Source organism: Acinonyx jubatus, chromosome B1 (genome assembly GCF_027475565.1).
Source record: "Acinonyx jubatus isolate Ajub_Pintada_27869175 chromosome B1, VMU_Ajub_asm_v1.0, whole genome shotgun sequence".
NCBI lineage: Eukaryota > Metazoa > Chordata > Mammalia > Carnivora > Felidae > Acinonyx > Acinonyx jubatus.
The window spans coordinates 8715592-8742233 of NC_069382.1; the positions used below are offsets into that span (position 1 = coordinate 8715592).

The 26642-nt window shown below is 37.9% G+C and overlaps 1 long non-coding RNA gene across 1 annotated transcript in view; it reads left to right on the forward strand.

The window, feature by feature from the left end:
* Positions 1–26642, forward strand: part of LOC128314313 (uncharacterized) — a 191859-nt gene that overhangs the window by 93751 nt on the left and 71466 nt on the right. The window contains exon 4 of the long non-coding RNA XR_008295804.1: positions 17079–17239. This is a non-coding gene — a long non-coding RNA (uncharacterized LOC128314313). The remainder of the gene's footprint in view (positions 1–17078; positions 17240–26642) is intronic.

Consider the following 26642-nt stretch of genomic DNA (forward strand, 5'->3'; position numbering starts at 1 on the left):
CCGTCAATTAAGAACCTGCTTCGTGGTGAATCCTGGGGGACTCAGTTAAGCTCTGTTACATCCAAGTCTTAATTTCCACTCAGGTCGTGTTCTCATGGTTTGTGAGATTGAGCCCTGCATCGAGCTCTGTGCTGATAGTGCAGAGCTTGCTTGGGATTCTCTCTCTCCCTTTCTCTCTGCCCCTTCCCCCCTCCTCTCTCAAAATAAATATTTTTTGAAAAGGAACCAACTTTGTGCTATTTGCACATTTTTCTTAAAGCTCCACAAATCTCAATACTCCTAGACATTTCTATTACCATTTCTTGCTATTAGCTAGTAAACTATGTTACCAGCTGGGAGTGAAAGCAAACAGTGTCCTTCCCAGAACAACTCCTAGAAAACTCTGCTTATGACTCTAACTTGATGTTTTGCATGGTGACCCACAGGGTGACATATTTCAGGCAGTGTAGTTGTAACCTGGTAGGGCCACCGTCTACCTGGTTCCCAAGGGCCTGGAGCAAATAACCTTATTGGAATGTATTTGCAGGGTTTGTGTGTAGGGTTCATATATTAAGCTGCTCAAACTTTGGATTTGTCCTTGTAATACAATTTTTCAAATGTTCGTGGAAAAGAATATTAAATGTTCTTACTCATCCCAGTCCCCCATCACCAACAATAATCTAAAGGGTGGGAGAAACTTTAGAGGAGATGGAAATGTTTGTGGCCTTCATGATAGTGATGGTTTCACAGGTGTATATGTATGTACCTCAAGCTCATGAAGTTGTACACACTAAAGATGTCGATCATACCTTAAAGTGGCTTAAGGACTGGGAAATTTCTATTGTGTCTGCAGATTGTGTCTTGAAGGACAACACCGATAGAGGAGGAGTAGCTTGGTAAGTGAACTAAGAGAGAGGTGGATTCCAGACAGAAGAAACAACGAACATTAGGGCCTTTACAGCAAAATGAGAGTACGGTGTGCTTAGAGCTGAATTATTTCCAAATTACTCACTTTCCCATTATCCTCTACATCTCTCTCATGGCTTTCTCCATGTCTCCTTTTATTAGAATTAATCTTGTATATATCCATTATCTTCCTAAATTTAGGAACTCGTTGTAAGAACATTTTTTTTTATTTTATCTTGTATGTTATCTAACTTGGTAACTTGTATAAAACAGCTGTCCAGTAAGCACTTCTAAGTACCGGTTGTCTGGAGTTAAAGGATTTATCAGTTTTATTTTCCCTGAATATTTCACTCCTTTATTTCAAACCACCTGATTCAGATACATACTTCCAGGGTTGAAAAAAAAAAAAACCCACAAAACTAACTCAGAGAAAGGCACACAAGCCTGTCATGTGCCTTGTGTAAACAAAGTGACTTAAAGCCATATTTTTTCTAAAAAGGCACATTTGGAAGTTTGAGCCACTATAAACATTGGTTTAAAATATCCTTGAAGTCCTTAAAAACGCTTATAACATTAACAGCTCTCTGTGATATGCATAAATACACACATTAGTAAAATATCACAGGTTAGAGTCCTTAAAAAGGCTTAAAGCGTAACTGTTCACACAGCAGTACGCATAAATACACACATTAGGAAAATATCACAGGATACAATTGTTAAAAACTGCTTATAACATTAACAGGTCTTGCTGTGAAGTGCAGGTAATAACAAAATTACCTAATCAAGGAAAGTCTCCATGCCCAAGACCTAAGCTTCACCACAAATAATGTTGCAATCTGCGGCGATAGATGTATTCCGAGAATTCACTGGTGCCCTGGATGCTTATGCTCTTTTTTTCAACTAAATTTAGGCATCTCCTGACCTGAAATCAATCTAAATTACATGTCTGTTTTTGCTACAAAATCCTTTAATTCTGGAGTATGCTATTGTTCTTGCCTCCATAGTGTATATTTCTGGTATCCCTTTATGGTTTTAAAGGAGCTAAATTTATTTTCTGTTAAATTTTTTTTCTTTCTTATGAAGGCTTTTCTATCAAATGGAAATGCGTATGTGTGTAAATGCCCCTGTTGTTTATGTTGGCAAAGAAGGACTTGGTAGTGATTGTATTTATCCTGGGCATATGGGAGTTGACAAACCAGGAACTAAAATTTATCAAATCTTGAATCAGTGTGCACAGGTTTGTAAAACTCTAGACTCAAAGGGGATTACGTTTGGACCGTCCTTCAAGGCCTTAGAACTAGCCATCAAATTGCAAAGACATCTATAGTGCAAGCAGTATGGCTTGTCTTCTGTAGGAATCTACCAGTAGGTCATGTGTTTTCAACTGCTTTGAAGTGGCCTCTAGCCAGGAATCCTCCACACTTAGGTTCCTGTGCTGTGTAGTTGGTATTTCTCTTAATAAAGGGTGGTGGTTTTCTTCTTCCATTCCTCTTTATGATGCAAATATTTCTGTGAAGGCTGTTTATTAAAATCTAGGGTAAGTTCTAATAATCTCACTTCTCTCTAGGACAAGAGGGACTAGCATCCTATAATAGGAAAAGTTGCATGTAAAGTATCAGAACTAGAATTGGGAAACCATTGAAAATGTTTTCAATCTGTGATGGGTGAAAACCAGATGACCTGCTACCAGGAGAAGGACATTGTGGTCTAGTCTTAGCAGAGGTAATGGAGGAAAATTGGGACGGGTTGGAGTGTCTCCTATCACCGAATCATGTTGATACCCTAAGAACTTCGCGTGATGGTATTAGGACAGGGGACCTTTGTGGGGTGATGAGCTCTGTCCTCATGAACTGAATCAATGCCCTTGTGAAAGTGGTCAGAAAAACTTCCTTGTTATCCCCCTTCACTATGTGAGGTCACAGCAAGATGATACAGCTTGTGAACCAGGGAGGTAGGTTTTTACCAGACACAGAATCCACCAGCATTTGATCTTGCATTCCTGGTCCCAAGACTGTGAGAAATAAATTTGTGGCTTACAAGCGACTCAGTTGACGGTGCTTTATTCAGCGGTCTGAAGGAACCAAGACACGTCAACCATCAGGAATTCCTGATGGCCACTCGTTAATGAAGAAAAAACTCAAAACTTACCATGATTCGAACTAAGTTCAACCCTTGGGTTCACAACTCGGCCCTGTGTTGTAAGATTTACCTCCAATATCTGCCTTCCATTTAGTTCCCAACCACTGAAAGCTGAGCAAATTTCTAGGCACGTTTTTTTAAACTTCCTTTCTGGACATGCACTTTCTCTTGCTAGGAATGTCCTGCTTTTCACAAGGTGAACTCCCCTCCAGCCCTTCTCCAGATGACCAGATCCTTAGACGTTGCAATTTTGTGTGCAGGTGTTACTAGGTACAGTTAGACTTAAAGACCCTTGAGGAAAGTGACTGTCCCTTACAGAAACCCAGTATGTAACTTGAACAAAGTATTGAAGGAACTAATATGCTTGTGATCACATTACTCTAGAGAAATGAGCTTGATACATATTTAAGAACATCTTTCTTCTTTGTATGAGGTGCATCCAATTTAATAGAAATAGTCTCCTTTGTTTCCTCTTCTTTAGTGGATCTGGATCGTAATTCTTCATGTGTGTACTCTTCAAATTAAACAAGTGCTGATAAGTATGAGTGGAACTGAATGGCAAGTGAAAAATTTGAAATGATTAAATGATGGGAGGATATTTTCTTTTTGGGACTTTGTGTAAAAGATCGGGTTTTAGGGTAATATTTTCATTCCTATTTCTAAATACTATTTATATTAGCACACATTTTCCTTTGTGATTTCAATAATGCCCCATGAAATGAGATAACAATGATTAGATTTTATTAGAAATTTGGAGATCAAGCTATAGAAAAAGCTGATGATATTACAGGACTTTGTTGAAGCCTTAATCTAGAGTTTTTTGTGCAGGAGCCCTTAGTAATGGAGTTTGGCTGCCTTGTTAAGAGTCATTATTATTGTTAATATTGTCATTATTTGCTGGGTAACCATATTTCCCATGTGTCTTTGTCACAGTCTCCTTTTATTCTGTAGAAAAGATGAAGCTCATTATTTGATTGCAGCATACTTAAGATTTATCAGAAAGCCTGTACTGTGTGACCAGAATAGGTAGCTTTTTCCATGACCTCAAAGCTTCTATTTTGTGATGATTATGTGAATAATGTCCTTACAATACTTGTTTTGTTAATACACCCAGTGTACCCAACTTGGTTTGTGTATAGGCATAAGTAGCTTTGTTCTTCCCTGTGCAATGATAGTGTAGTAGTAATACAGATTTCATGATCGCCCTGGAGCCTGTGAATACAGAGTAAGAATAACTGTGTCAACCCCACTCAAAGGCTAAAAATGGTGGTGGTGGTGGTTGGAAAGGAACAGAAGGGAGTAGGAGAGACTGAGAGGAAAATGGGGAATTGATTCTGAGAATCCTCTTAGTAAAGAAGCCCACTGATTTATTCAACAAACACCTAATTCCTTCCTGTTGCTGAAACAGTTAATGAATTTGGGGTAAATGACACAAAAATAATGGTTGGACTATTGATTTTTGCCCTCAAGAACCTTTTCTGCTGGATGACAGACTAACCGCATGTTATGACATCACAGAGAAGGATTTGGAAACTTTCTTATATAAATATCAATACAGTTAACATCATAAATACTTTGCAGCCCAACGTTTTCCTTAAGGAGCTTATTAATCATAGCCACTATTGATGATTCTTCATAAAGATTCCTCGTATTTGGAAACTCAGGTCCATAGCATCTTGCCCTCAACATGTTTGTCTTCATTTCTGTGTTACATCTACAACTGATGCAATTTCTGTCTTACCAGTCTAAGTGACTCAACTCTGTAGCTTGGTCAGCCCAGCACTTCTCAGTCTCCGATCTGTTTGCCTTCTGAACTAAACTTTGATTTCGACTTCTCAATTCGGACTTCCCCCAACCCTAGCATCTTTTCTTTGCATGAAATCCTAGAAACAACATTTTCATTCTGGTTTGGTTTTCAGGTAGGTTCTAGATAATGATTTTAAACAAGAAGACTTAATTGCTTTTCTAGTTGCCTCAAGAAAAATCATATTCAGCATTATGTATGACATACAAAACCTTTCTCATTCTTGCCCCAATCCATCTTTCCAAATTTGTTTGCTTTTCTTCAGAAACATGAAATAATATAAGCATTTTCCAACATACTCTTCCATATGTAGTGCTGTCAATTCTTGGTGGTGGTGGTAATATTCTGTGAAGTTGGTGTGAATACTGAATTAGCAAATACTCAACCATTGGCTCCTGGGGGACGTACAGGGTTGGGTTCCTGCAAGCCTATGGTCACTCTATTTTTACCTGATTTGTATGTACCTTGTTTTAGGTGTTTCTCTTTGAAGGTATCTTGTGTAATATGTGGTTGATTCATTAACATTAAATTGAGAAGCAACATCACTATAACACATGCCTGAACAAAGCTTATCTCATAATGTATGCTTTCTGTAATGCACATCAATATTCTTGAGCTTAGAAACACCGGACAGCCCTTCAGCACTCTATTTGGGGTAATTTAATTTACTTATAATTTTGTCTAACATTTATTTATTTTTGAGAGACCAAGAGACAGAGTCAAGTGGGGGAGGGGCAGAGAGAGATTGGGAGATACAGAATCCAAAGCAGGCTGCAGGCTCTGAGCTGTCAGCACAGAGCTGGATGCAGGGCTCAAACCCATGAACCATGAGATCATGACCTGAGCTGAAGTCCAATGCTTAACCAACTGAGCCACGCAGGTGCTCCATGCTTGGGGTAATTTTAAATGGAAAACCACCAACACAGACCACAACAGTGAAAAGTGTGATACTAGGAATGTCTCTGTGAAAAGGACACTTGTGGGCAGTATGAAAACTGAAACAAGAAGACAGAGTGCACCTTGTTTGACCTCCACTGGTGTTGGTTTCAAACCTGAAGAGCTTCCCAGGTGTAATCTGAAACTGTTTTCCCAACTCAGAGGGCAGGGAGAAACAGAAGAAAGAGGTCTCTGCAGTTGGCATGTGGTGGCTTTAAGAAGGCCACATGTGAGTCTTATTTTGGGTAGAAGCATGACAAACAGATACCCGTCCCCACCATGCCCTTCATCAAGTCTTCAGTCTTAACACCACATTGCTATTGCAAAGCCAGGTCTTTGGGCCAGCCTCTGGGAGTAGGGAAAGGCTCTTGAAGCCCATATTCCAAGGATGGGGGAGGGGGAGGGAATGAGGAGCCTCTGAGTGTCAGGGTCCAGCTCATGGGTCTACTGGTGGCCATGTCCTCTTGATGACCTCCCCCAACAGCTGGGAATGAATGTGTCTGGCAATTCAAATGTTTCACCACTCTGCACATGTCTGTGAACAACTGTAAAAGAACCACTAGTACTAATTTGGGGGTTTCAAATAATTTTCTGAAGTTGGTTCATTTACAAAACACCAAATCAACAAATGAGAGTGGGCTATATTCTTTCTAGGTGAGGTATAAGTAAAAATTTGGAAATGGACGAAAAATGTTATTTTTGGCAGAGATTTTAGCATTCTTTCCCTTGGGAGTATGCAAACATTCTTATGTTAAGGGTAAAGATAATGGCCAACATATATTGTATTCTTACCTACCAGGGTCTGTACCCACTGTTTCATGTATGTTAATTCATTTAAGCCTAACCCCAATCATGAGTTGGGGAAGAAAAGTCCCACCCTACTGGATTAGGTCAGTACGTGCACAGGGAAGATCAAATAACTGGCTCGCCAAGCAGCTGCCATAAAGGTGAACGGAAGTAGAATGTACGATCACAATATGATCACCAGGAAATCTGTCAGATCAGATTCAATCACAGCGTCCCACAGTGTGTATCAAGAACAGACAGTTACAAAGAACCTGTCAACAAAACCACACAGAATCTCGGGTTTTAAACTCCAGACTTATGACTAGACCCTTGAATGTGACAAAAATATGATCTCCTTCGCAAAAGAACCACCTGCTCTGAGCTTTTAAGAAAGGATTGCTCCCATGAAGTCTATGTTATATACACGCTACATCTCAACTTACAAGAAAATGAGGCAATCTTTTGTAGGATTCTTTTGGTCTCTGACCTTCACGTTTTCCTGCTACTTTCTTAGAAGCTCCATGTGGTATGAAGTCCTTTTTCATGGGGTGGGAATGAGTGAAATGTGAGGCATTTATCTACCTGAAACAACATGGGTACAAAACTTTTGATGATATCTTGACTCGATTTCTGAGAAATGTTAAGCTCAGGCCCAGGCTGTGTCCTTCCCCCAGGAGCCCAGGAAAACTAATTACATGGATTACCAATGCTTTGAAGGTGTGACCTTTTAAAAGACAACTCCAGGTAGAATATTTTATTAAAAAAATATTTTTCTTACTGTTTCAAAGTAGAATACATATATTGAATACATGTACTTAGCTAATCAAGAACATTTCACCTAGAAACTTTTTTTTTTACTCCTATAGTATAGGCTAACTTTCTTTTGACCTCAGAGGTGTAATAGTTTCCTATCTTCAAACTCCCACTCAGATCATCCAGAGCATTTATTTCCAACGCAAACCGTCTATTTTATCTTCACACCATTGCTGCTTCCCTTAAAGGGAGTCATTATACTCTTGACATGATTTTATCAGGTGCTCTGCTGTAAACCACCTGATTCCATTAACAAATCTATGAAAATAGGGGCGAGGAGGGCAATTCTCTTAATTAGCAAGTTGCTTTTCCACCGCAAAAGAATGGAACTAACTCGAAAGCAAATTTAAATTAATAGCTCTAAGTAGGTTAGCTCTAAAATGCTTAGAATAAAAGGGGGAAAGAACGAAATAGTGCAAAAATGAGTGGCTATCTTCCTCAAAGGAAGGTTCGTATCTGTCTGTCACATGGAGTGAAGCTCTTCCAGGGTAGCAAAATATTTAATCCATATAAAAGTGGGGTCTTAAAGAGGTAAAAACAAATCCAACCATGACCCTTTCTACAACTTTGATTTCATCCCTTAGTCTCCGAAGTTTTCCCCACCTTCTCTGCCATTCTATGCAGAGTTTCTAAAAAGAAACCTTCCAACCATGCTTCACAACATTAGTGTCTCCCAATTGTTAACATCTTACTATCTTCTTTGTCTTCATTCAGTGGCTGCGATGCTTTGTTGGACGCTTTTTTATGGTTTTGTTTATTTTACCCCTTTTCTCCCCAATTTCAAAAATAACTGCTTTAGTAACTGTAAAAACAAACAAATTCAGAATACATGTGAATTATAACAGCTGATTCATTCACGTGTTCACCAGTAAATATTTAAGGATGCCTAGTTGACTTCTGAGACTGTTAATTTCCCATTGGCTGCTAATAAGGAGACAAAAATAGGCTTCCTGTCTAGTGGAGGACACATACCTAAGGAGACAATCACACAAAGAAGAGTGTCAATACAAACGGAAACAACTGCCTTGATGGTTACATTAGCATAGAAAGCAAAGGAAAACCCCTGGGGTCAGGAATGGTTTCCTTGAGGAGGTAACCCTTAAAATCTAAGCTCAGGGAGGTGTGATGTGGTAACCAGTCTGGCGGCCTGTCCTAAAAGAAACCTATTAAAAGACCACAGAAGGAATGAATGAGAGGGTCTGAGGAAGGGAGAGATGACCAGGAGGCTCAAGGGACTCTGGCAGAAGATGAGGCTAATGGAGTTGAGGCAGCCCCAGGCCATTAGCACCTGTGAGCCCCTGCCTTAGGTGCCCTCCTGCCATGCAAAGCCACAGAATTTGAAGAAGAGTAGATGGAGGGAGTGAATGACTGGACCACAGCCGCTCTTTGAAAGTCTGTTGTGACACAAAACCACTTGATTTTTTTTAGAAAATTAGTAAATAAAAGAATTACTAGCTATTAAATGTAAGAATATTTTTTCTATTTTTGATCTCATGAATACATCTCATTATATCTTTCCATCTTCATTTGGTTCTTAAACATTACTTGCTGTCATTTTTGAACTGTATTGTTCAATGACTTTTACATGTAGTGCAAATAATTTAAGTGGATTGTATCCCCTAGATACAGGATAAATTGTAATTATCTGATCCAAAAGAATTATTTTTGGACCCTAAATTATTTCTTCTTTATAGATAGTATAACAGTTTCCCAAGAGGTTTGTGAGTCACAGGTTAGGGCATCACTGCCTTAGTGCCTCCGGTAGTGTGTTGGTTCGTCAGTTCTTTGGGAGCTTTGCAGGTATAATTAGAAACCAGCCCATATACGGGGAGGGCAGAGAGAGACCAAAGAAAGAGGCAGACCACTCTTGGTTGGTAGGTGGGGGGTTTGATAAGCAGGGGAACTTATGTACCAGGCTTCTCTTAGGTGGCCGCAAGATGAATGCATCCCCACACCTGCCCACCTGCCAAACCTTAATGTTTATAGAGAAGTTTTAACTGGGTTCAGTCACTTCTCCAGGCTCTGTCCTTGCAGCAACCTCTGGGAGCAGGAAAGGTAAATGGAGGCACAGAGGAAAGGTGAGGAGCCTCCGAGTGCCTCACTCTGGCTCTTGGGTCAGCGGTGGTCTGCGTCCTCTCATTGACCTCTCCCGACAGCTTTTCCTTTGTTTCTATACAATTTGATTGTATCCCTTCTTTCTTTCTTCAGCTAACTTGCTGTGTGGGGCTTGATCATTCTTCCTATGATATGGCAGTTTTCTGAGTCTGTAATTGTTCCTTAGGAATTTTTCCACTCAGAAGTCCTTACTCTATCTTGGCCCTCTCCCCTGACAAAATGGACTCCTCTATTTTCTTATTTTTTTTTAACGTTTATTTATTTTTGAGACAGAGACAGAGCATGAATGGGGGAGGGTCAGAGAGAGAGGGAGACACAGAATCTGAAACAGGCTCCAGGCTCTGAACGGTCAGCACAGGGCCCGACGCGGGGCTTGAACTCACGGACCGCGAGATCATGACCTGAGCCGAAGTCGGACGCTTAACTGACTGAGCCACCCAGACGCCCCGGGACTCCTCTATTTTCACATGATTTGCCTTTTTGAATAACCTACAGGTCAGAGTTCAACACTGGCACATATATTTTGAAAAATGACACACTGAAGATATTCCTTATAGCAAAAAAAGTAGTGTGACACCTTCTCAATAAACGTAGAGTTGATCTCAAGCCATTTGGGTTTGTGATGCCTGGTGTAGTTTGTATTAATATACCCTTGGATCTCTCTAGAATAATGCTTTGCTTTATATCATCCACAAGCAAAAAGCCATAAACTGGGTTTTATCCCCAACCTGTTCTTGCCATGATTATTCTCATATATTTTAGTCATAGACCCAAGACTGTATTCCATGTATAATCCATATATTAGATAACTAATCACTTGCTTATTAATAATTGAAAATTAAATGGTTAGCCCTGTGCAGGGTGCTGGGGTTACAAAAGAGAACAAATATGGCCCTTAGCTTCGGAGTGCTGTCTGTGCTGTAGGTGAGAATTGCGTATAAACAACTACTCACTACAGCATGACATATCCCTTAGAGAGGTTGTCCAAAATGCCACTAGAGTATGGAATTAAAGCTATTTAAAAGACTGTGAATTAGAAAATGACTTTAATTTTGTTAATTAGGCAGGGCATTACCTATCTTTATGTACTTCCAGGAATAATCTGGCCATGGTCTGACCAAAGTTTTATAAAACAGATAATGGTTTACATTTCTCGAGGCTCACAGTAGTTAATGATAATTTTTATTATACCATTGTGCTTTAACACTCTTTTTCAGGTCTGAATGAATCCCTAGGTTTCCTGAAAATACCCCATGGCTTACACATACTGTTCTGGAATGAATCCTGCCCGTAGCCCCAGTACTTGTACCTCATCATTGGCCTTGTTGTATTCAATAATGACAAGAGATGACGAATGTGAGGATTTTTTTTTCCCCACTGTGTCACATCACTTAAAGCCTGATTAGGCGTCCTTATCAAAACATGTACTGATAAGACAGCTGTGCTCTTCTTTTGTTTTACCAAACCTAGCAAGTATTTTATTTGCAATAAAGAGACTGAAGGGCCATCAAAGTTGTGTGGAGCCATCTGCTTCTGAAATTAGTTTCATACAGGGAGTTTAATCCTCAGTAATTGTCATCTACTTATGATCCTGGAGATGCATTGTGTTTAAGTCTATAGTTGAGTTAACTACACACATCTAATTCCATTCTATCACCTTACATCAAGTGTGTGAGCATCATTTTCCAAATGGCAAAGACACGGCAATAACCCAGGACTTATGCATGGTAATGAATCATATCACAGGGCTCAGTCTGTCTAAAAACGTACTAAGAACTCTCCGTGCCTGCTAAGAAGCATATGGAGAAACATGACATATGATTCCGTTTATAAAAGCACAACTTAAAAATTTAATGTAGTTAAGAGCAGGTGGGAATTCTGTAAGTAATGAGTATGACTTGATTTTGTCAACATCTCAATGGGGACAGAGTCATGATTTACCACTGCTTAATTTTCCTCAGTTTTGGGGATGGTAGGACACCCATTAGTCATATTTCACTCATTTGTGTGTTCCGAGGCATCTTTACTGATTTTTCACAAAATAGGTACAATTTTTTTGCGCAAAGTTGAATACAGGAGTGTTAAAACCAAATATGTTCTGGGATATTTAAAGAAGCTTAAATTCATTCGAGCTAAGGGGCAGTAAACTGGGAAGACACCCTCCTCACACCCACCTCCTCAGTGGGGCTCTATCTTTGCTCAATAGGGTCTTTTGTCATATGATCTATCTATAATCTATCAGATGCCTACTAAGTTGTCTGGCTTCCCCCCACTCCATCTGTCTTAGGGCTGAGGTGCTAATGCTTTCCTCACTAACTTGAAAGCATTGACACATTTTAATGTGCTCTGACCCACACAATGAGCAAAGTTTCTGGTTCACTAACAGAATTGAATCTTGCCACATTGTCTAAATAGACCACTATTAAATATGAACCTTTATTCCCTTGGGTTTCATCGTAAAGGAAAAAAAAAACAACCTGGAGTACAATGAAACATTTCTTGTATTTTTGAAAGAAAAAATACATTGTTTTATCGACTTACCTATTTTTGGGCCTTGGATTGCTTCTGTGGTTTGGCTGTTAGAGCTAACGCTGCAATAAATACGGAAGTGCATGTGGTTTTTCAATTAGTGTTTTTGTTTTCTACGGTAAATACTCAATAGTGACGTTACTGGATTGTATAATAATTGTGTTTTTAATTTTTTGAGGACCCGCCATACTGTTTTCCACAGTGGCTGGACCAGTGTTCATTATCACCAGTCTTACATGAGATGTCCTTTTTTTTTCACGCCAACACTTGTTTTTGTCTTTTTTATCTCAGTCATGCTGACATGTGTGAGGGCATGACTTGTGGTTTTGATGTGCATTTCCCTGATGAGTAGTGATGTTGAACATCTTTTTATGTGCCTCTTGGCCTTCTGTATATTTTCCCTGGAAAAAGTGTCCAGTCAGCTCTTCTGCCTATTTTCAGTTGGATTTGTTTTTTTCTTTTTTTGTTTTTGTTTTTTTGGTGTTGAATGGTATAAGTTCTTTATATATCTCGGATATTAACCCCTTACTGGATGTGTTATTTGCAAGTATCTCCTGCCATTCAGTAGATTGCCTTTTGCTTTGTTGTTGGGTTCCTTTGTTGTGCAAAAAGTTTAATATTTTGAGGTATTTCCCAATAGTTTAATTTTGTTTTTGTGTTCCTTGCCAGAGGAGACCTATCTATACAGATATTTCTACAGCTTATGTCAAAGAGATTACTGCCTATGATTTCTTCGAGGAATTTTATTGTTTCAGTTCATATACACATACCCATACACATCGTATGTGTACATATATATACATACACGCGTATGCATACACACATGTGTAGATATACACATGTGCACACCCCCCACATTCAAAATACATGTAAAACACATACATACAAATACATGCATGTATAGATATACATATATACACATATGCACACATACCCATACATACACACATACATATTCATACCCATATACACACATTCATGTATATATGTGTATATATACATACACACACATAGTCTCTCTTGCTCTCTCTCAATGGAATATTAGCCATAAAACAGAATGAGGTGTAGCATCTGCAACAACATGGATGAACCTGAAGGGTATAATGCTAAGTGAAATAAGTCATAGAAACACAAATACCACATGAATTCACTCATGTGTGGAAGAAACAAAGGGAAAAAAGGGGCAAACAGAAACCTGGACTCTTAAATATAGAAAACAAGCTGACAGTTGCGAGAAGGATAGTAGGTGGGGGATGGGTGAAATAGATAAAGAGGATTAAAAGTCCCCTTTTCTGAGTAACATAGAATTGATGAATCATTATATTGTATACCTGAAACTGATATATAACACTGTTAATTATACTTCAATTAACAGATTTTAAGAGTTGGTACTTAGGTTGAACTTAGAAACTATGAAAAAAGCATGTTTTCAGAAATGTATGCCTTACGTTGACTTTTGACTTCTCTTCAGTCATAAATAAGTCATACTTAGCATAGTCCCTTTTCACAAAAAGAAAATGTATGACACTAAAAGTTTTTTAAAATATTGTTTTATACAGGAGAGAAAGCTAAAATCTGTAAGTTGAAAGGAGATGTTTGTAATATTTGTATTACTTTATAATATTGAATCCTTTCCTTTAACAAGTAAATGTATATAAAGTGGAACTTTTTATTTCCAAACAAGTATGTTTGCCATCCTAGGATATTCATTTGCTCACATACTGTGTATTCTACGTATATTTACATTGAGAACAAAAAAATAAATAACATATAAACTAATAAACATCCTTTGAAAACTAATAAAATACCCTTCAGAATGCTAGTAAATTTCATATCCAGTTTAACTTACTGACCTCCATTATAATACTTTGCAAAACATTAAATACTTCCCAATAAGTTCGATGGCCAGCCCATTTTTTTATAATGTAGTTATCATGAATGTCCATTGATTCATTATTTCAATTCACTCAAATAATATTAACTAATTGATATACATTGGAAGTGGTCATATCTATGACCAAATCAGACATGATTTGCTCCCCTTGAGGTAGATTAGATTGTACTTTAGGGGAGAAGATGGACAGTAAACCACAAATAAATATCTAAGTATAAGTTGTGATAAGTACCACGAAAGAAAGAGATCCGTCACTAACCAAATGAAAATGAGTTGAGTTCTGTAGGAACTGAGGAAAAGACTCTCCAGGTGGACAGTTACAGGCTGGGATCTATGTTCTGATGCTTGAGGTTTGGGCTTATTCAATGCTGACGGAAGAAAACTATAGCCAATACAGAACATAATCCTCTTTACATAGAGAAAAGAGTCCTTGTCTAGAAGCACCATAATGTACTTTGTGAAATAAATCATCTTTTCTGGTTACAATAGAGATAAGAACATTATTATATCGTGGACGATGCAGTGTTCACTTTACAGTATTTTTACTCCACTTAAAATGCTTTATGATGTAATTTTTCATCACCAGATAAAGTTCTATTTATTTTGATAATTCTGCATAATTCCTTCAAGTAACTGGAGACAAAAAGTTAACTCCTATTTCACACATTTAGGGGGTTAAAAGCATGCGGTATAAAATTGTATGTTTCAAATACAATGTGATATACACACTTGGATTAACCTGTCATTGCCTTCTTTGGTTTTCTGGCTTAGAAAACATGATTACTTTAAAAAAAAAAAGTGAATACAGTATTAGAGTACATTTAAATATATACTGATAAAAATGTGTGCTGACAAGATAAAATGTCTTCTATACTGAATAGATATCATTGGTATATGATTCTTTTGATTGTCACTATTGCTTCTCAGAGGTAAATATTAAATAGGGATTTAGGGGCTTTCTGTGGTAGATTCTCAGTAAATTCAGGCATTTCTTCTTCAGTGTTTCTCTGAACATAGTTGTAATGAACAGATGAAAGTGTAAATGTACTCATGTCCTTATTTTTTAAGATCATGTTATTTGAAATTATTCATGGTATAATTTATTCTCTAAACAAATATAGTGATCTTATTAGTAATGCATAAAAACATAGTAGATATTGACTTTAGAAATATTGGAAATATATTCAAGAGCCCAGAGTTAAACAGTTACAGGCAAGCTGGAAAGATGTTAAATCTAATACGCTTCTTTCTCACTTAATTTGAATACACATACAGATTTTCTGTCGTATTTACTCCAACGTGTTATGCTTCACGAGTGGGAATTGATAGCCCAGAATTGAGAATACTGATCCCATTTTGAGATAAACATGCAGGACCAGGTGTCTGAATTTCGTCTGTTTATAATCAAATTGTCGTCTAAGACACGAGAGCGCTCGCACTGTGCTATTTCCACACATCACACCCATTAATGCCGAATGTCCTAATGACTCCACATTTCATCTCCGTGAGGAAGTCTAAACTTCAAGAGAATCAACCCGTTCTGCCTTGATGCTCATGCGGAGACTAAAAATAGGTTGAAAAGGAATGAAGTATGTAGTAGGCAGCTACAGAAACCTCTCTTGGGGAGATGAACTTTTCCGGTTCCTAGTTAAATGAGAGAGTAAAGAAAACCATTCGTATGAGCTCATCCAACTCCAAACTCAATATCAATATTAAGTCAGTGAAATTGACTAATAATACTTAGACCTGTTAAGATTTTACTAGTCCTTTGCTGTAATAATTTTATACGTTATGCTGATAGCAAACTATAAATGCATTTGCATTACCGAGAGAAAAAGTAAAGATGATAGGACAGACTTCAATATTATTGAAACCAATGTTAAGCTTTTCCTTAAATAGTACATGTTTGATTGCTCTTTGGGGAAAATGAAAAACGATCGTAAATAGGTTGGCCAGGTTCAAGAACTGCTTGACCACATGATTATTTCCCTAGGACTTTCCTTATTCTTGAAAAAAAAATTTGTTTTTTTTGTAAAGTAGAAGAAAAACATCATGGAGAATAGGAGAAATGAAGAAGCAGAAGGAATTAAACTCTAACCCAAAGATGAGGAGTCACGGCTCCAGAGGACTCCAGTCTGTGGCTGAATTTCCCCTTGAGTCACCGAGCTGGAGGGTGTCAGCTGCTAAGTCAGCTTTACTATAGGGTAGCAGTTAATTCACAATTGATTTTTTTTTCCCTCAATAGAAAACTGCATTCTCTTTATGTACAATTGTATCGTAAGAAGAGTTAAGTTTAGACAGTTTGAACAAAAGGTAATTTCCAATTATGGGTACCTTTGGGTCCACGGACTTTGTTCCTTTTTATATGATTATTTGGAAATCATAGAGTCCTACTTCCTCCTGGAGAATTGCAAATAATGTTCTGCAAGGCTTATATTGTAATTAAAGAAAAAAATGATCAGATAATCCTATCATTCTTCATATATTTGACCGAAGTCAAACTTATAAAAAATAATTCTGTGGGGAATGATGAAACAACATGACAAAAAGCCCCACAAAAACTACTTCCTTTGTGATATCCACTGTTAATATTTTTATGGACCTTTTAAGTTTATCTAAGGGTTTTAATGCAACAGCTTTGTTATTAAGGATCTATCTGTATTTTGCACAGTATCATACATTTCAGTCTTGATCACAATGGGAACAATAAAGTAACAGACCGCAATGAATTAGCATCATAAAGAAAATGTAATAAATGACTTTATAACTGTAGTAAAAGTTACATGAGCACCAGCAGCTGTATCAGAGATGTCGCTACGGCAGCTCTTTATGACCTAATGGCACTCAGTGGACTGATAATATTATGTGTGTGTGTGTGTAATGCCAGCAGTTTCCAAGGCCTAGGTTTCAATTCGATAAATAATTGAAAGCACTTTTAGGCTTTTCCATAAAATGTTTCATAAGAGATCAGACCCTCCCTCCCTGTAGTAGAAAATTAAATAGTTTTTACGGGAGTATTTGATGATGAAATTCTAACTACTAACAGTGGGGAAAGGGGTCTTTTTAAACCTAGTAGATGAAAATAAAGAATGCTGCCAAGAGTTTGCACTCTCTTGAGTTTGAGCAGCCGTTTCTTAGACTGACATTGTCCTCCTCTGCTTGGTTTCTGGCTTCTAGATTTGAAGACTGACTGAGTTACCATGGTTGGAAATAAATGTGGAGAGTACGGCATAGTCGTGGAGACCTATGGTTATCTATGTAAGGAATCCAAAGGAGGACAGCGCAGCCGTGAGTGAATACTCCGAAAAGGACGGAACAGAGCGTCCTGTGTGGTAAATGTGCAATTCACCACGGATTCTTTATGCTGTTAAAAAAAAAGGGGGGGGCGGAGGATGATGTTCCCATCTCATTCACAGAACAGATGAGATGTGAAATGAATGCTCTGAGTGGATGAAAATTTCATAAAATGCACAATCTGGGAGATTGGCATTTTATTTAAATAGGGAAAACAGAAGAATATAATTTTCCCCCCAGGAGAAATTTTAATGGTAATTTCTGCTACCACATGTGACTTTTTTCTGTTTTAAGAGCAATGCATACCCACCCTTTGCTTGTTCCTTAAATGCCTTCCTCTTGACTTTTATTGGGTGGTTCAGAGCCTAAAGGGAATTAATGTTCCACCACCTCAGTTGAAGTGGGGTTACTAATCAATTATCACAAACATTGGCTGTCAGTTTACTCCATATGGCACATGTTTTTAAATATACAATGTTTGTAGGCTGTCATCTAGACGTGATATGAAAAGATGGAAAGTTAGATCATATAGTGGAATCCCTCTAAGACAAGCCTGTCTGAAACTGTCTCTTGAGAATGATTTAGCAGAAAACTGCAAAAACTCAACTAAAAAACATAATTAAAAAAACCTGTTTCAAACAGTGGTTAGATGATTAGATGCTGAAATGTTACCTCCTCAGTTGGGAGACAAAAAGAGTTGACACTGATCTGTCAACACTGATCTGGGTGCAAATTTATACCTTCTTAAGGAGCAAAATCATATGTCTCAAGTAGAAAACTTCTGTCCCCCCTTTTTTTCTGCCCTTTGTTTATAATAGCTTATTTGCTCTGATAGCATATATGATGGGAAACAGAAAGCTGTTACTCCTTGTCATCAGAATGAAACATGTAAATGACAGAGAAGTATCCTCATCCTAAGACACCTTAGTAAAAAGAGCAAGAAGGCGAGGAATGCATTTGATGGTCTCACTGTCTGCCTCAGTTAACGGAAAAGTCATGACTCCAGATTTGAATATTAGCTCTGCCAGTCAGTGGCCGTGATTTATTTACACAAGGGGTGATGGCAGTTTCTGTAGCTGGACAAAGCGGTCTTATGTCCCACCCTGGCTAAAACACCTGTTCTCCACAGCCGTGTGAAGGCTTGGAGGGGCCAGTAAATCAGTGTACCTCTTAACGTACCACATTTATTTTTTATTCATTATTTGTATTAAAAAAATTTTTTTAACGTGTATTTATTATTGAGAGAGAGACCTAACATGATCATGGGAGGAGCAGAGAAATGGGGAGACACAGGATCTGAAGCAGGCTTCAGGCTCTGAGCTATCTGGGCCGAGCCCGACGTGGAACTCGAACTCACAAATCGCGAGATCATGACCTGAGCTGAAGTCAGACGCTTAACCGACTGAGCCACCCGGGCACCCCTTAAAGTACCACATTTAGAACCAACGGAGAAATGGAAATGGAAGTCAGATAGAAAAAAAAATCATGTTCGTTATTGGGTAATGTTAGGTTGGGTGTAGGGCAACAGGGGCTGCCTAATACAGATCATCAAATAAAAGAGACTTTCTCAAGTAGCCAGAGGCTGTGTTGCATCCACCCAAGCTTCGTCTGGGGTGGCAGATCCTGCGGCAAAACCAAAATCAGGGGAGGGCACAGAATCAGGCTTCTCTTGCAAAACAAGGTGGAGAAAAAATTGATCCACACGTGTTCAAGTCCTCTAAATTCACCCAAATGTACCTCCATTTCTTCTTGGGAGAGGAGTGTCAAGACAGGGAGAGATACACGTGGACCTTCCTCTTTGTTCCAGAGATGGACTGAGTTCCTCTAACTTGATGGTTCTTGGCTATCATTTGTGGTCTTAAACCGTGGTCAGCCACGGGGTACCACTCTCCTCATGAGAGGACACAGCTGGACCCTAAATGTCAGACTGTTCCCACTTAGGTGAGGCAGCTCTGTCCACTCCAGCCATCTCTCCTGTGGGTCTTCCTGATACCAGAAGGATGTGCTGCTGATTTTGTGACGAGATCCTGCAAGGGGTCATAATGGTTCATAATGATCTCCAAGCCCTCTCTGCACCCTCGACTGAGAATTGACTGCACATGTTGTGTCTCATTGTCTAATACGCTCATCACATCTGGGGCACGATAAAATGGAGTATGAAAGTCTTGCATGTTAAAGTTGAAAGATCACAGAAATGAATGATCAGAATCACCTCTTAAGCTGGAATCACACCCTCCCCGATTCCAATGCTGTATTCTGCTTAGTCTTATCCTGAAGGGTTCATCTGGGGACTTGTCCTGCAGCCCAACGCTGGCCTGAATATCAGCGAAGTGATATTCGTTTAGAATTCAGAAGATGAGGTCAACGCTAAATAACTCTCCACGTTCAATTAAAAAAATTTTTTTAAATACTTGTTTATTTTTGAGAGAGACAAAATGTGAGGGGGCGAGGGGCAGAGAGCGAGGGAGACACGGAATCTGAGCTGTCAGCACAGAGCCTGCCACAGGGCTCAAACTCATGAACTGTGAGATCCTGACCGAGGACAAGCCAGAGCCACCCAGGCGCCCCATCCACCCTCCATTTTAAGGAGGACAAGGAGTTAATAGAAAACAGTAACCCTACCAGCCCCCCAAGGGCAAGAGTTAGAAAACAAAATGAATTACCACAAGTGAAATGACCTCCCCAAAGCCTCCTGCTGAGGATGGCTGAGAGCCTCTGCAGCCTCGGTTATTGAAAAGGGGACGAGGGCACCTGTTGGGATGAGCACTGGGTGTTGTATGGAAACCAATTTGACAATAAATTTCATATTTAAAAAAGAGGGGGGGGATGAAGGAAAACCATTTTGGCTAGAATGCGGGTCAGTCTGTAGCATGTGTCCAGAGCCCATGAAGTAAGAACTCAGTCAAATAACTCCTCACCTAATGTTTGCTTTTCATATCCTAGATTTATTATATTTGGAAGAAAATGAATCTATTTCACGTCGTCTCTTTTCTCAGGGACTGGTATTTGAGACACTGCTGTGATCTTGCAAAGTTGATAAATTTGAAATGCTGGCCGCCCCAAACCTGCGTCTTACCACACACTCCCTCTCATGGAGCACATTTAAACCTCTGAATCTGCATTTCCTCGCTGAGGCTTGGTTTCTGGATCTCCTCGCTATGACGGCTGATGCCGTTGCTTCTTCCTGGGGAGTTAGAGTTTGCACAAACCTAACTTCTAAAGAAAGGTGTCTCCGTGTCCATATATTGATGTCAACTGTCACATCCTCGTCACTAGACTCCCAAACTGCCAGTGACTTCTCTGAGACTAAACTACCTGTGTCACAACTTGCATTGCAATCTTGCCTTAGGAGTTTTCTCTGCTGTTCCATCACTACTTTCCACAAACTTCCATGAACCTGCTTCTGAACTTGATCCACCTCGGTGCCTGCTCTGTAGGGGCTTCATAAGACTCCTGGGTTGGATGCTCCTTTTCTATTCCCTTTCCTTTTTTAAATTTTTTTCCTGGAACAGTAACATTGTTTACAACATTATATTTTGTGGAGATACCTCCATACTCCTGTCTCAAAATCAGTGAGTTCCAAGCCTGCTAAAACCATTCACCCTTCATACACCTCAATTGTCTATGCATCCGAGACATGGATAACCCCATGGACTGAGCTGCTCCCCAACACCCCAATACAACCAGGGCTGGACGATTCTGTCCCTGCATGGTTCCACTTTCATAGTTCTTACTCTGTTTTGCATGCTGTTAGAGGCCTTATTCCTTAAATTTCTCAGGATGTTCTCACAGGCACAGGCAAAAATAGTATGTCCACTTTGAACTGTTATGCTACTTTGTAGTAGCATATGTTTTTAGGGTTTTTCTTTTGAATATTGGCGTTTATAGCTTTTGAAAAGCCCTTCAGGTCTAGTAAACGTACCTCTCTTGCCTTGGTCTAATATCAACATATTGCCATCCGTTTTTATTGTATCTGTGCCTGTATACGTAAAGTTCGTAGACTGTGTGCCGCGTGTCAGTGGGTCTGCCCATTTTCAGCATTGATTTGGTAGTGTTGTTCTACTGGTCCCAATTTACCTCAAGTTTCATGTATCTTCACTTGTGCGTGGTAGTTTCACTGGATATAGAATATTATTCAGACTGGTTTTTACTTCTTTCTGTTTGGTTTTGGGGTTTGGATGGTGTTTGCTGCTCAGCACGTGAATGATTTGGTTCCTTGCTTTTGGCTAGACTGTTCTTAGATGAGAAGGCAGCCATCCTTTCACTTATCACATTAAATACATTGTTTGTCTTATTTTGCTGCTTATAAAATAGGAGCTTATTTTTCATTTTTAGCAATGTAGTTGCGAACTGTCTTCATTTGCTTTTATTTTTACTTATTCTTGGGGAGTCATCTGTGATTCTTAGATATGTGATTGATATGAAGGTAAGTTTTATCAATCTTCTCAAACATATTTTCTGCCCAGTCTTTCACTGCTGTAACTCGAGGACTACAAACATATACGTGTTAGATGATAATTCTCACAGATAGAGATACTCCATTAAATTTTTTCAGTCTCTGTCTGTGATTAACTTAAGGTAACTTATGTTGATTTGTTACCAAGTTAATTCAGCCTTCATTCTGCAATATCTAATTTGTTGACATTCATTCAATAAATTTTTATATTTTTATATTTCCATACATCCATTCTTCTTATATATTTCAAAATAAAATATGGAAGATCTGTCTACTCATTTATACCCATCTTTTTCTGTAAACTCATTAAAATATCTGTAGTGTTTTTAAGTTCTTGTCCACTAATGCTAATTATTTGGTCGTCTGAAGTTTTGCTTCTATTGACTGTTTTTCTCCTAATTATGGGACATTGTCCAGCTTGTCTCTAAATATCTTAATGTTTTGTATTCTATTTTGCATATAATAGTACAGTAGGAATTTTTTGTTTTTGTCTCATTTTGTTACTTTCCCAGAGTACATTATTTTTAGTGTATGCTGTCTGGTATTTACAGTGAGTAGAGTAGTTCAATTTATGTCTTTAATCAGACTGAGTTCACTGGTGACATCTCAGCATGGTTTTGATGTACATTTCCCTGATGAGTGATATTGAGCATATTTCCATGATCAACATGGTACCTCTTGTCCATCTACATGTAGTCTGTGGAAAAAATACCTGTTCAGGTCCTCTTCCCATTCATAAATCAGTTTGTGTTTTTGTTTTGAGTTGGAAGAGTTCTTTATATATTTTGGGTATTAACCCTTTATGAGATACATGATTTGCAAATATTTCCTCCCTTTACTGGGTTACCTTTTTCTTGAGGGTTACCTTTGTGCAAAAGTTTTTTAGTGTGATCTATTCACATGTTTAAATATTTACCTTCTTTGCCCTTGCCTTTGGAGTCAGATCCAAAAATACATATATAGCTCAGACTGATGTCGAGGAGCTTACCACTTCTATTTTCTTCTGGAAGTTTTATGGTTTTAGGTCTTCCGTGCAAATCTTGACTCCATTTTGAATTAATATGGGTATATAGTATTGGATAGTGGTCCAGTTTAATTTTTTTTTTTCATGTAGCCGTCCAGTTTTCCAATGCCATTTATTGAAAGACTGTCATTTTCTCCATTGTATATTCTTGAGTCTTTTGTTGTAAATTAATTGACCGCATGTGCCTGGGTTTCTTTGTGGGCTCTGTCTTTTGTTGCATTGATTCGTATGTCTGTTTTTATGCCAATACCATGAAGTTTTGATTACTACCATTTTGTTGTATTAGCTTGAAACCAGGGAGCATGATACCTCTATCTTTGTTCTTCTTTCTGAGGATGGCTTTGGCTCTCTGGGGTCTTTTATTAACTCATACAAGTTTTATATTTCTTTCTTGGAGTTTTATGAAAAATGCCACAGGGATTTTGTAGGATTGCACTGAATTTGTAGATTGCTTTGAGTAGTAAGGACATTTTAACAGTGTTGATCGTTGAATCCCTAAGCACACTACCTTCTCATCTATTTGTGTTTTCTTCAGTTTCTTTAATCCCTGTCGTACAGTTTTCAGTGTACAGGTCTTTCACCTCCTTGGTTAATTTATCCCTAAGTATTTTATACTTGCTGATAGAATTGTAAACAATCCTGTTTTCTTAATTTTTCTTCTGATAGTTTGTTATTAGCATATAGAAACACAACCGATTTCTACATACTAATTTTATATCCTGAAACTTTAATTTATTTACTTAAGAGGTTTTTGATGGAGGTTTTAGGCTTTTCTCTATATAATATATGATCTGGAAATAGTGAAGGTTTTATTTCTTCCTTTCCAATTTGGATGCCTTTTATTTCCTGCCTAATTGCTGGCCCAGGACACCCAGTATTCAACTGAATAAGAGTAATTAGAGTGGGCATCCTTGTCTCATTCCTGGTCCCAGAGGAAAAAGTTTCAGCATTTCACTGTTGAGTATGATACCATTTGGGAGTTTGTCACAATTGTCACATGATTTTTATATGTGGCTACTTCCCTTTTTACACTTTGAGAGTTTTAATCATAAATGGATGTTTAGTTTTTTCAAATGCTTCTTCTAAATCTATTGAGATAATCATGTTTTTATCTTGTTAATGTGGTGCATCCCATTGATTTGTGAAAGTTGAACCATCCCCTCGTTACTGGAACAAATTCTACTTCATTATAGTGTACGATCTTCTAAATATATGTTTGAATTCATTTTGCTACTATTGTACTGAGGATTTTTGCACCTATAGTCATCAAGCATATTGGCTTCTAATGTTTTGTGTGTGATGTCTTTGTCTAGTTTTGGTTGGAGAATGCTGTCCTCATAAAATGAGTTTGGAAGAGTTCCTCCCTTTTCTGTCTTTTGGGATAGTTTGAAAAGCAAAGGTATTAAATCATTTTCAAGTTGTCATATAATTCTCCAGTAAAGCTATTACTGATTCAACCTCCGTACTAGTAATTGGTCTGTTCGTATGTTCTATTTTTTTCATGATTCAGTCTTGGATGATTGTGTTTCCAAGAATTTATTTCTTCCTGTCCGAATTGTTGGCATAGAATTGTTCATAGTAGTCTCTTATGATCCTTAGTATTTCACCAAATGTAACCTCTTTCAGTTTTTATTTTATTTGAATTCCCTTTTTTGCCTTGTTAAGTCTAACTTAAAATTTGTCACTTTTGTTTATCTTTTCAAAAAATAAGCTAAGTTTTACTCATCATTTCTATTGTCTTTTTAGTCTCTAGTTCATTTTTTTCCATTATGATCTTTACTATTCCCTTCCTTCTACTGACTTTGGGTTTGGGTTTTTCTTAATTTCTTTAGGTTTAATTAGATAGCTGGAGATTTTTCTTGATTCTTGAGGTAAGCCTGTATTGCCACGAACTTCCCTACTAGAACTGCTTTTGCTGCATATGGTATGCCACATTTATGTTTTCATTCGTCTCTAGATATTTTTTATTTCTTGTGGCATGCTGGTTAATCTCCACTTTTTAATGTGTTTTTTAATAATTTTATTCATGTAGTTGATTGCTAGCTTCATACTGTTGTGATCAGAAAAGATGTATGATGTATTAATTTTTTTTTTATTGAGATTTGTTTTGTGGACTAACATGTGATCTATCCTGTGGAAAGTTCCATACCTACGTGGAAAGTATGTGTAACTTGTTGCTTTTGGATGGAATTGTCTGTATGTATCTATTTAAGTTCATCTGGTTTAATGTGTTATTTATGGCTGATGTTACCATATTGATTGTCTGAATGACTTACCATTAATGTTACTGTGTGTTAAAGTCTACTATTATTGAATTGTTGTTGATTTCTCCCTGTATATCTGTTAATATTTGATTTATACATTTGGTACTCTTATGCTGGATGCATATATTTTTATGTGTTACATTTTCTTGCTGGATTGACCCCTTTTATCACTATGTAATGTCACTGTCTTTCATTATAGTCTTTATTTTAAAGTCTTTTTTGTCTTACTTGGGTATAGCTATACCAGGTTTGTTTTTGTTTCCATTTGCAAGCAAAGTCTTTCAGTCTGTGAGTGTTTTTACTTATGAAATGAATCTCTTGTAGGAAGCATATAGATTATTATTGGTTTTATTACATTTAGCCACAGTCTTGAATGAAGGACTTACTCTCTCTAAATAAACATTACAAAAAGGGTGTCTGGGTGGCTCAGTCAGGTAAGTGTCTGACTCTTGACTTTGCCTCAGGTCATGATCTCCTGGTTTGTGAGGTCAAGCCCCACATTGGGATCAATGCTGACAGTGTGGAGCCTGCTTAGGATTCTCTCTCTCCCTCTCTCTCTATCCCTCCCCCACTTGTGTGTTCTCTCTCTCTCTCTCTCTTTCTCTTTCTCTCTGTTTTTGTAGCTGGTATTTGTTTCTTCTTTTTCCTCCGGGTTGGTAACTTTCTTTGGTTTATGTTTAGATTCTTTTCTCATTTTCTTCTGTGCATTTGTTAGAAGTTTTTTCACTGTAGTTTCCATAAAGTTCACAGATATCACTCTATGTTTATAATGGTTTATCTGAAGTTGATAGCAACATTAATTTGAACACCTTCTATCACTTTACATTTTTACTCCTCTTCAGGGATTCCTGCTGTCAGATTTTCTTTTAGGTATTCCTTAACTAACTGTTGTAGTTTTAATTTTTATTACTTTTGTCTTTGATCATCAGATTAGCTTTATAAATGATTGATCCACTGCCTTCACTACCTATTTGTCTTTTCTAGTGGGATTTTTATTCTTCTATGTTTTCTTGTTATTCATGCCATTTCTAATTAGCTTAAATAACACCCTTTAACATTTTTTGTAAGGCTCGTTTAGTGGTTTTGAACTCTTTTGGCTTTGCTTGTCTGGAAAACCCTATATTTTTCTTCTGATCACGTCGCTGGGGAGAATGTCTAGGTCATGGGTTTTTTTCTTTCAGCACTTGGAATGTGTCTTGTGCTCCCTTCTGACTTGGAAAGTTTCTGCTAAAAAGTCTACTCATAGCCTTACTGGGTTTTCCTTGTATGTGACACGTTGTTTTTCTCTGCTACTTAAGATTCCTTTTATCCTTAACTTTTGTCATTTCAATTATAATATGTCTTGGTGCATGTCTTTGTGTTCATCTTAATTGGACCTCCCTGGGCTTCCTTGACTTTGGATGACTGCTTCCTTCCTCAGATTAGGACATTATTCAGTTATTATTTTTAACCTAAGTTTTCTATTCCTTTCTCTTTTCCTTCTAAGATCCAAATAATATGGATATTATTCCACTTAATGTTATCCTATAGGTCCCTTAGGGTGTCTGCATTTTTAGTTTTTTTTTTCTTTTTTTCTGCTCTGAGTTTCACTGTCTTTTCTTCCAGGTTGCTGATCAGTTTCTCTGTTTTACCCAGTCTGCTGTTGAACATCTCTAGTGTATTTTGCCTTCCAGTTACTATATTCTTTAGCTCTCTGACTTCTG